This window comes from Oryza glaberrima, chromosome 4, assembly GCF_000147395.1.
Source record: "Oryza glaberrima chromosome 4, OglaRS2, whole genome shotgun sequence".
Taxonomy (NCBI): domain Eukaryota; kingdom Viridiplantae; phylum Streptophyta; class Magnoliopsida; order Poales; family Poaceae; genus Oryza; species Oryza glaberrima.
The window spans coordinates 12,857,100-12,867,994 of record NC_068329.1 but is presented as its reverse complement, the minus strand read 5'-3'; the positions used below and the strand labels follow the sequence as shown (position 1 = coordinate 12,867,994).

Genomic DNA, 10,895 nt, shown 5'->3' with positions numbered 1-10,895 from the left:
GGAAGTCGCATGCTGATTGGAGGGAAGATTGGTGAACCAGAGTTTGATGAGAATCTTGACGAAGGTGAAGAAATCTCGGGAGTCTCGTCCGAGCGGTTTGAAGCCAACTCGAGGGAAACAATCTTGGAGTAGATCTTAGCCGAGTTCGGTAACCCGAACGGAGCCAAGCCGCCATCCCTTCCCGACTGGATTGAATCCGAGTCGAGAAGAGACATCTTGCCAAAGCTAATCTGTGATGAAGTTAAGGCTGCCAAAGCGGAACGTCTGCCCTAGAGGGAAGACGAAATCATCGATGCCTGATGCAGATCCCATCACACTAGTCTGTGAAAAACTTGACGCTTCCCCTACCTGGCTCGCCAACTATCGAAACTAGATTACGGCAAAACTAAACGAGGGTAGCAAACAAGCAGGAAAAGTGAACGGGTTAGGTGACAAATGATTTATACATGTTCAGACCTTCTTAATAAGAAGTAATACCCTACTCCTGTCCAGGGTTGTAATCCACCAATTATTTTATTGATCTGTAAATCTTGGGTGAAGTTATACCCCGAGAGGTGCCCTAGCCCCTCCTTATATAGTTGGAAGAGCTAGGATTACAATACAAGACTCTATCCCTTACGGTCTAGAGTCCTAAATCTACTTTACAATAGTAACCGACTAAAACTACGGGATATTTCTTGATAGACAAGTAAACATAATACTCCTTGTCCTATGAATATTCATTAACATAAGTCATCATGTGTAACTAGTCGGATAACCTAGTCTTGTGGGTATATGGTACCCATAAGCTCCACATCACTGGCGGTCCTTAACCCTTCACCCCTCGTTACAATTTTGCAAGCAGAGCGCGCAAAGGGCCACCAGCACAAAAAAAATAGGGTGCCGCCATGAAAAACCCTTTTTCTACTGGCGTCTATTCGGGTTGTATCTTTTGTCTCGATCTATTTTGCCCACCCCTATACACTCATTAATTTCTTACACATACATGCATACAATCAGATATCACATGAGATTATTCAGACATGATTGCATTACATTGATTGGTGCCTAAAAAGCAAGAAATTATCCAGTCATGGTTCTATTACAATGTATTATGGCCCAATTGACAACAGCCTCTGGACTGTTTAGCAATTCCTGAACTTTATGTTATCTTTTAGAGAATTGAAACATGCAGTGTTGGCATCGACAGTTTGAATGGATAGGCTAAATTCCTAGCTCTCACTACACCATGACATAGTGTCTACAGCAGTGTATCGGCCCTAGAAAGTTGTTTTTGTGGCAGGAAAAAGCATTCCCGCACTAGCTAACTGCCCTACAAAGTCCTGTCGGGAATGCCCTTTGCCGGCAGATACCAAATCCTCAGCAGTTAACTGCCGTAGATGCAACTTTAGCTTCCCCGGCATATGTTCAAACTACCGGCAGTTAAATGCCCTAGATGCTTGAAACACCCTCAGCACATCATTCAAGCATCACTGGAAGTTATAGGTTTTGCTGGCACCAAATCAATTGTATGGTTTGTAAAATAGAACAAAAATGTCAGATTGCACAGGCATTAATTCACCATGCATTCAATAATTCAGGCTGCACAGATTGCACAGATTGCAAAAATTTCAGATTGCACAGATACATCAACACACTGCAGAAAATATTGCACTGTAGGGTTCCATACCACAGTTTCAGAAATAACAAATTCATGAGTAACAATTATGTTGCATCTAGGAGCAATATATACATGCCTCTGCATAGAGCATATCCATACAAGAGTACAGATAATTCTTAGCATTCATTAACTGTAAGTGACATCTCTTCCAAATAATATAAATACAGAGATAACTTCAATGGACAAGTGATATCTTTATTAGGTCTGTTTTTGGGACAAGTGATATCTTTAGCAGGTCTTCATTCAAAAATAATTTCAGCAAAAAATCTTCAATGGACAATTTCTGGGACAAGTTACACCTTTAGCAGAACAATTTCAGTAGCCCTTCCGGTTATGACCTAAAAATAATGGTTTGGAATCTGTGAGCAATCTTGCATGTAGAATAAAAAGAACCATCTATCATAATATAAATGCATTCTTGATCACAAACTGACAAGACACCATGCAAACTGGCCAGGATCAAAGAAACAAAATAGCTATATATGCAATCAATGTATATTATTGAGGGCGCTTGATCATGTAGTACCAATAGGGAACACTTCAGACTGTCCAGGTTAACAGTCTATCGAACAGATAATATAATATCACAAGGATAGTGTGAGATGGGAAATCACAAGCATACTGTATAAGTTCTTTGACCCCTTGTGTGTATTCAGATGTGTGCCTATAGTTTTTTTATGAAAGTTTAGAGAAAGATGAATGAATGAAAAAAAAACCATTACGCCACATTAATTATCAGGTAGAATTGTACCAAGGAAGGTCCATCCATCTCTTATCCATAGCTGACAATCAAATTTCACAGGTCACCTAAATTATTATGTGTTTCAGTCGTGTTTTCTGTGCGTCGAGTACAAACCATTGTGCTCATGGGAAAAAGAATAAAAAGACTTTGCACAAGGAAAACATAACACATAGATATAACATTTCGGACTTTTAGCACAGTACTGATGGCATGCTGGATGATGCTAACCTATTGTGTTTTTTATATCTCCTGCTGGGTAGATGGTCAACAACGTAGGTTGATTGTAGAAAAATCGATAGTGGACCACTAAACTGCACCATAAAGCCAAATAGTTCACATTTAGAAATAGATTATAATGCTGACTTAAAATTAAATGCTTGCGTTAATAATTTCAAGAAACTCCTAGGATATCAATCTAGGTACAGAGTGCTTGAACATTTAAGTGGTTGCCCATTTCCAGATCAACATAATAATGCTGACTTAAAATTAAATGCTTGCGTTAATAATTTCAAGAAACTCCTAGGATATCAATCTAGGTACAGAGTGCTTGAACATTTAAGTGGTTGCCCATTTCCAGATCAACATAACATTTAACGAAATCCTTACGTATAGGAGTACAACAGGTTACTGTACTTACATGAATGACTATATTGAAACAAATCAACTTCCTATAAAAAAAACTATATTCATCCATGAGCATAGCTTATAAGCAAACGAAATTGATCGATGAAGCCAACTAAATTACCAACATGTTATATGCAGGGCAGAGATATAACAAAACAATTTGTAGCTTGCATATAAGGTGCATTATACTTATATGTAGACATACAAGACAGAGGGTTCCTCATGTGTGTAACTTTGGCTAACACAAGTATTTAGCCCTAACGCTTTAGGAGTCATTGCTACCATGATGCACATATTCAGGGAGTGAAGACGAAATCTCCACATTCTAATTAAAGGTATCAGAATTCAGGTGAAAATTACAAGAACATAGATAGCTCTGAAAAAATTCAGGTGAAATCTTTGTACTACTGTATCTCTGAATTATTTTCATGTATGTAGCTACATATTCAGAGTTACAAGCTGCCAAAGAGCATCCCATGGTTCACTGTTTCGGATCAAGATATGTGCTAAAATTAGTGAGCTGGTAGCCCAATCTGGCCGATGCAACATACTTACTTGCAGACTAATTCAGGTGAATCACAGGCTAACCAGACCTATCGGCCAACAAGTATATGTCAGGTAAAAAACATGCAGTGCTAAGGGAAAATTGTTCATTAGCTCAAACAACACCATGGTTACCTTGTTGATCTAAGATTCATGGTTACCTCCCTTGTCATTCTCCCAATTCTAACACCCGAAACAAATTCTGATTACAATCGGTGTAAAATTCGTTAAAGTACAGAACAAATGCTGGTCAATTAGTTACCCTCGACTTCTAAGCAACTAATGGCTACAAGTTCCCCTCCAAATCCATCACGAAGGCACCTATATGCAGACAAATTGAATAAATCACAAGGCAAAGTTGTAAAAAGAAGAACACAGATAACCAAAAGATTCGATTTTTACCTGAATAAGGGGACTTCCTTGATGTCAGAAGAGGAGGTGGTGGCAGGCACTGGAGGTGGAGGCGATGGGGAGTCGGCGGAGGAGATGGGAAGGCATTGGGTCGAGTCGGAGGTGGGGAGGAGGGGATGGTTTGGGTGGGCGGCCGGCTGGTGGAGGTACGGCGACTGATTTGGGTGGATGGCGGCGTGCGGTGGTGTGGGTGAGACGGAGGGGGCTGCGCGCGGTGGGAGAGGAGGAGGAGGCGGCGCGCGGTGAGAGAGGACCTCGTATTCCCTTCATTGCGACTGCCCTAAATAGGTGCATTGAATGACAATTAATCTGCCGGGAAAACTATTGCCAGCACTTAAAAACTGCCCTATAAAGTGCTGTAGCAAAAGAGAATTCCCGGCAGATAATTTTTTCCTGGCAATTAACTGCCCTAGAATCACTAGTGTATTCACGACAGATAGTTGTATCCGCGGCAATTAACTGCCCTTGATGCTTAGAGCATCCCTGGCATATAATCTGGCCGTTAGTAGTTTCACCAGCACTTGGTTGATTCAATCATGGACCAAATCAGTACACATTGGTCCAATGTACATAAATTCAGATCGGTACCAAATCCGCCCACAAAATCAGTACAAACTCCATAGACATTCAACACACATTCAGCAATTCAAGACTCCATAGACTTTCAATGTGCACTCAACAACTCAGGTTCAACATACTGACTTTTAGCTTCCACAAGATCAAAAGTAGTTATATCCAGCACAGCAGAGTATGCAAACACTTGCATCAGTGTACATATATACGAGTACATTGTCTTAGCATTCATACAAAAGAAGTCTATTTAATTAGCAAAAGTTTCCAAGACTTTTGTATGACGATGGTCCACCGATCTGTAGACGAAATAATTCAACCAGCAAGCAACCACCTTCCACATGCAACTCTTCATGTCCAGGCCAGCAGCAATAACAAAATGCTAGCCATTTGCACTCTCCTATTTTAACCAATACAAATTGTTGGCCAAAAGTAATGAAACGGAAACAAGCATTGATCATCTAGAATAGAACTGTATTCATCGCAATATTTACCTCATTTAAGTTGTTGCAGAATTTGACATGACTTAGGGATTGACATTCATTTGCCGTTCATCTCAAGAATTAGCAAGTAATTGAGTCAACTTTTTCCACTTCCTCACCAAGTGACTCAATTTTTCTAATAGCAATTCTAACAAAAATCTAGCAATTCTGCAAAACAACAGAAAAGTAAAAGATGGCTTTCTCTTTTCATTTGCATTAACAATTATTCCATCTATACCTGATCTGACAGGCGAAACATATGTTGGATCATTAGTAATGTCTGTGCCACCACCTAAATCAGGACATTGGTCTACATGTTCAATTTCATTGTCAGGTTAAATTGTGCCGAGGAAGGTCCATTCATCTCCTATCCATAGCTGATATTGACAGTCAAATTTCAGAGTCCACTTAAATTAGTGTGTTTCAGTGGTGTTTTCTGTGCGTGAAGAACAAGTACTCATCAGTGTGCCCATGGGGAAAAGATAAAAAGCATTGCACAAGACAAATATAACATAAGCATATAACATTTCAGCTTATTAGCACAGTACTCATGGCAAGCAGGAGGATACTAACTGTTGTACATTTGTTGTTCGGGACCTCTGTTCAGTAGATGCTCAGCAACGTAAACCTTAGATGATATCTATGTTGATTGCAGCAAAATCGGTAGTGGACAACTAACCTGCACCATAAAGCCAAATAGTTCAAGCTTGGAAAGAGATTATAATGTCACTTAAAATAAATATTTGACCAAACAGGCTCAACAATATAGCTGTTTCTCACACATGTCTAGCTCAACAATATAGTTGACCAAACAGGCTCAGAGACAGGATTCCTCCACATAAAAAAAAAGTTGGTTTGCACAGTGTTGCATATGCAACATTGACATTGCAATGCTATCCAAAGCCTCTAATTGTCTATCCTTGATGATCAACTCTGCAATTTCCGTGAGCAGGACGATAATAATAAGTGTATCATGGTACCACTAACAGGTAGATAATTAATAGCAACTTAACCTGAAACTCCAAAATTCTGATCCAGTAAGTTCTCATAGGATAGAGCAAGAATCACCCCCCATAACTCTCTTATACAAAACAAAATCCTGAAAGCTCTGAAACTTACTGCGAATCAATACTTTGCACATCAATTTAATCAACTAGCCTACATAAAAAGGAGTAAATCTGTAATTGATCAAATAATTAGATAATTTTATTGGTAGAGTAAAAGTAACTGCATTTTCTATCACATGGTGTGTACAACACACACAGAATTGCAGGGGAGAAAAAACTTGGATCACCACATAAGGTCATATGACCTCAACTCCTTGCCATTCCCCATTTTAATCCAATACCAACTATGCAACCATTATCTACTCTGTAAGTTTCATATGGTCCAAATTTTTGGGTGAAAAATCAAACAAAAAACTCATCGAGCAAAAGAGGATTATTGCCCAAACTCATGTACAGCGTTACAAGCCAGGACCAGTAGGCCATGTATCTCTCCTAAAATTCACAACGAAAAGACAGTTCTCCGATGGATATAGAACAAAATCAGTAAGAACTCTCCAAGATTTTCTACAAATTCACGATTAGGTCCGCTCAACTTCACAGCGCCTACATCCAAAATCGAAATTCCCAACTAGATCAGCTAAATGCATAGTAGATGATATTGGCGACTACATCCCAAATCGAAATTCCCAGCAAGCTAAGCGTAAGCAGTACAGTGGAATGCGCAGAGGATAGATGAGAGTTGGGGGAGGGGGGGGGGGGGGGTTACGGGCAGTATGACTTGGAGAAGATGACGACGTCGTGGGCTTGACGGTGGATTTCACGAAGGACGAAGGACGAAGGACGACTTGGACGCCGTCCCCGAGGCGGATCCGAGCGCCACGAGGGCGATGAGCGCCGTCGCCGCTGCCGCTGACATCCTGAACCTCCGGCCCAGCAGCGCCGCCATCGCGTCCCGAGACAAAAACACACGCACATCCATCCATGAGACAAAATAAAAAATCAATGTCACACTCATATAACCAGGGGATTTGATTTTTACCTTAAGAAGAGGAGGCGGAGACAGGCACCGGAGGAGGAGGGTAGAGGCGGAGGCGATGGGGAGGCAGTGGAGGAGGTGGGGAAGAGGGCGGAGGAGGAGCCGACAGCGGAAGCCGGCGGGCTGAGTCAGCAGGAGGAGGACGGATGGCGGTGGACGGACAGCAGGAGGACGAGGAATCGGATGGGCGCAGGGGCGCACGAAGCCGGCGGGCAGAGTCAACGGCGGCGTGCGGCGTGGGTGGAGGCTGCGATGTGGGTGAATCGCGCAGATGTGGGTGCGGCGCCGCGCAGATGGGGATTTTTGTGTGACGACTGACGACGACGACGCGATGGATTTTTTGTGTGGGCCCACGAAAATTTCGGCACCTGGCGCCTTGCTGGGCCCGCCAAAAATTTCCTAGAAATTTGTTTTCCTAGTAACAAAATTTCCGGCAGATTACGTGTGATCTTAAATTATGTATAGCAGATCAGTTGACCTGTTATATTACTTCATTGCCAGCATTTAATTTGTTGCCCTATTTTCTTAATTCTCGGCACATGAGATGATGCCCAAAATTATTTTCAGCACTTGATATATTCCCGGCAAATAGTTTGCCACTAACTTTATTTTATTGCTAAGTGCCATGAATACTATGTCATGGTGTAGTGAAATTTGTTTTCCCGGTAACAAAATTCCCGGCAGATTATATGTTGTCTTAAATTATCTACGGCAGATCAATTGACATGTTATATTAGTTCATTGTCGGCACTTAATTTTCTGCCCTTTTTTTTAATTCCCGGCAAATGAGATGATGTCTAAGATTATTTGTGGCACTTGATGTATTCCTGGCGAATAGTTCGCCACTAACTTTATTTTATTTTATTGCCGGCAGTTAAGTGCCATGAATACTAGGTGTAGTGTCTGCTGCTCTAGAATTGAATCAATTGTACTCTATATATGATATCAGTAGGGGTTGGTTGTAGTTACCCAGCATCGATCACCAGCAGGGCAACAAGTAACAACAGCCGATGAGTGGCCAACCTCTCTTTTGATCTGCTGCGCCGATATGATGTGTTTGGTACTTTTTCAGCTCGATATACCGAAAGATGACAGTGCTTATTCAAGCTTTTAAACCCACCCTCATATGCAACCAAGGTTCCGTGACTAATGACAGGCTCCAAGATTTTTGTGATAACTAGGTTACCACCCCCAAGAACACCCATATTAAATGATGAAAAAAAATAATTATAAAATGTAAATAGAACAAATGACATCGTTTTAAGCGAACGACACGTATATACATATACTGTATGCCTCACACTTTGCTACGGAATACATGATGAACGCCACATTATATATTATAAAAATAATACATACATACATATATACATATATACATGATGAGCTTACAGGTTGAGCTCTAAAATATATATATACTTGTTGGCGGTATGTCATGAGACCCTTCGACCAGACCTGCCGAAACCATGCAACCAGTGGGGGGCTCAAGCCCAAGACGTCGTCCGTCAGGGCGAAGTCCCCATGGCGAAGACTATCAAGCAAAGACGGAAGGGCGAAGGATCGCGCTGGTATCCCACAAGGTTGGAGGCATCTTGGGTGAAGACTGTATGGCGAAGGCGAATGGCTTCACCATAACAAGTTCAACTTCAAGGAGGCCCAAGAGGCCATCTCAGCCGATCAAGCCCGGGGGCCACTGGACCAGCGTTCGCCAGTCAGCCCACTAGAGGCCCATGTACCTCAATTACACTATATACCCATATAAATGTCCCTTTCATAACGGCAACCATGTAAATTCCCCTGTAAAACCTAAACCCTAATAGGGGAATCTGTAATAGGGTTATAAATAGACCCCCAGGGCCATGTAAGAGGGGGATCCGAAGAAAATTTCTCAATTTAATACACTTTACCGTTTTTCAACCACTGTTGAGTAACCATGTCTTTCGACGTAAGCGATTGTCATTTCGACAACAGCTGGCGCCGACCGTGGGGAACTCTGAGCGAAACCACTAAGAGCGAATGCCACCAAAGAGGGTTATGAAGGAGAAGGTTGCAAAGCGAAAGGAGAGCGAAGCAGGAGAGGAGATGGCCGCCGAGGAGGGAGAAGAGCCCCCGACGTCCATCGCCGATGCTGGGGAGCACCATCGGCTTCGGTACCCACACCGCAACTACCACCTTCAGCTCCTGCCGCTTTGTCGGGGCAGGGGCCAAACACGGTCGACACGGCGAAAGCAGCCGCAGCGGCAAGGGCGCTCCAGACTAGGGCAGAGATCCTTTCGACAAGCCAGCTGCTGGTGCCCCAAGCCGCTTCGTCACAGCCGGCAACGGCTTAGACCGCGCTCGCCGCTGCACAAGTCAACCCTAACCTCGAAGCATAGGCCGAAGCCGACATGGAGGCCATGCGCCAAAACATGACACGACTCCAAGACATGCTTCGCCAAATGCAAGAACAGCAGCAGGCGTACGAGGCAGCACGGCAAGCCAAGGTCACTTCGGCCCCAATCCTCAAGTATTCGGCGGGCTACATTCCACCCCAAGTCCACGCACAAGCATCAATCCAGCCCCTTCCGTCACAAGCCATGCAAGCGCCAGTGTACTTCGCCGGGCAGCCTTCGGCCGTAGCAATACACTTGGTCCCTCATGTGTGGCCGCAGGCTCAGCCGGTCGCTGCCCAAGTACACCCCACACCACCTGGCCAAGTGTCACAAGTAATGGCGGAAGGGGCTACGGCTTTGCAGGCGCAGCTTCAAGCTTTTCTTCAGCAACTCAGCCAACCCTACAGCATTTCAAGTACAGCCCCTTCGGCCCGACCGGAGGGGAACACAAGTCAAGGTGCACTCAGTTGGTTGCCGTCGAACCAGCCTGGTCCGGGGGCTTCGCCTTGGAGTCAAGGACCGCAGTTCGACTTCATCAACGCTGCTCAAGCACCAACCATTCGACCACATGCACCGACACCAGGCTTCGGAGCAAACCAGGCGCCAAACCAGGTCGCCATGGCATGGACCCAACCGTCGTTCGATCTATCCATGGCGGTGCACCAAGTGTCATCGTTCGGAGCCGGGCAGCCCTGCACTATGGCTAAACCTCACGCGCAAGCCATGACTTCGCCCTTCGCCACGCCATATCTGCAGCAGGGTGCCGCGGGCAAGGCGGGGGACGAAAAGGAGCTACCACTGAGCGGGGGAATCAAGATCCGTCCAATCCCACCTTAGTTCAAGTTTCCACTCGTCCCGCGCTATTCGGGCGAAACGGACCCAAAAGAGTTCCTGTCCATCTACGAGTCCGCGATCGAAGCCGCTCATGGCGACAAAAATACCAAGGCGAAGGCACCTATGAGGAACCGAAGACACAGCAACATTTACTCGGCATTCGCCAGAGGCCAGGGGAGTCGATAAGGGAGTACATGCGTCGCTTCTCGCAAGCCCGATGTCAAGTTCAGGACATAACTGAGGCGTCCATCATCAACGCCGCTTCGGCTGGGCTGCTCGAGGGCGAACTCACAAGAAAAATCGCCAACAAGGAGCCGCAGACACTTGAGCACCTGCTTAGCATCATTGACGGGTACACAAGGGGCGAAGAGGATTCCAAGCGACGGCAAGCAATCCAGGCCGAGTATGATAAAGCCTTTGTCGCCGCCGCTCAGGCCCAAGTACAAGCCTAGGTCGCCGAACTAGCTCCTCTCGCTGTTCGCCAGCCTCAACGGGCGAACTAAGGACAACCGCCAAGGCAAGGCCAAGCTCCCATGACTTGGAGGAAATTTAGAACCGACCATGCAGGCAAGGCCGTGATGGCTGTTGAAGAAGTTCAAGCCCTCCGCAAGGAG

At 44.5% G+C, this 10,895-nt stretch overlaps 1 long non-coding RNA gene across 5 annotated transcripts; it reads right to left on the bottom strand.

Moving 5' to 3' along the window:
• Positions 1-4,668: 4,668 nt before the first annotated feature.
• LOC127771774 (uncharacterized) lies at positions 4,669-7,379 on the bottom strand. 5 transcript variants are annotated; one of them, XR_008017206.1, is made up of 5 exons: positions 7,079-7,378; positions 6,806-6,956; positions 6,046-6,190; positions 5,045-5,711; positions 4,669-4,950 (listed from the first exon to the last, which is right to left on the bottom strand). It is a non-coding gene; the product is annotated as an uncharacterized LOC127771774 (long non-coding RNA). The 5 variants fall into 5 exon arrangements; XR_008017205.1 differs by lacking the exon at positions 6,046-6,190 and having other exon boundaries at positions 5,045-5,200; positions 5,271-5,711; positions 7,079-7,375; XR_008017203.1 differs by having other exon boundaries at positions 5,045-6,190; positions 7,079-7,379.
• Between the last annotated feature and the right edge of the window lie 3,516 nt (positions 7,380-10,895).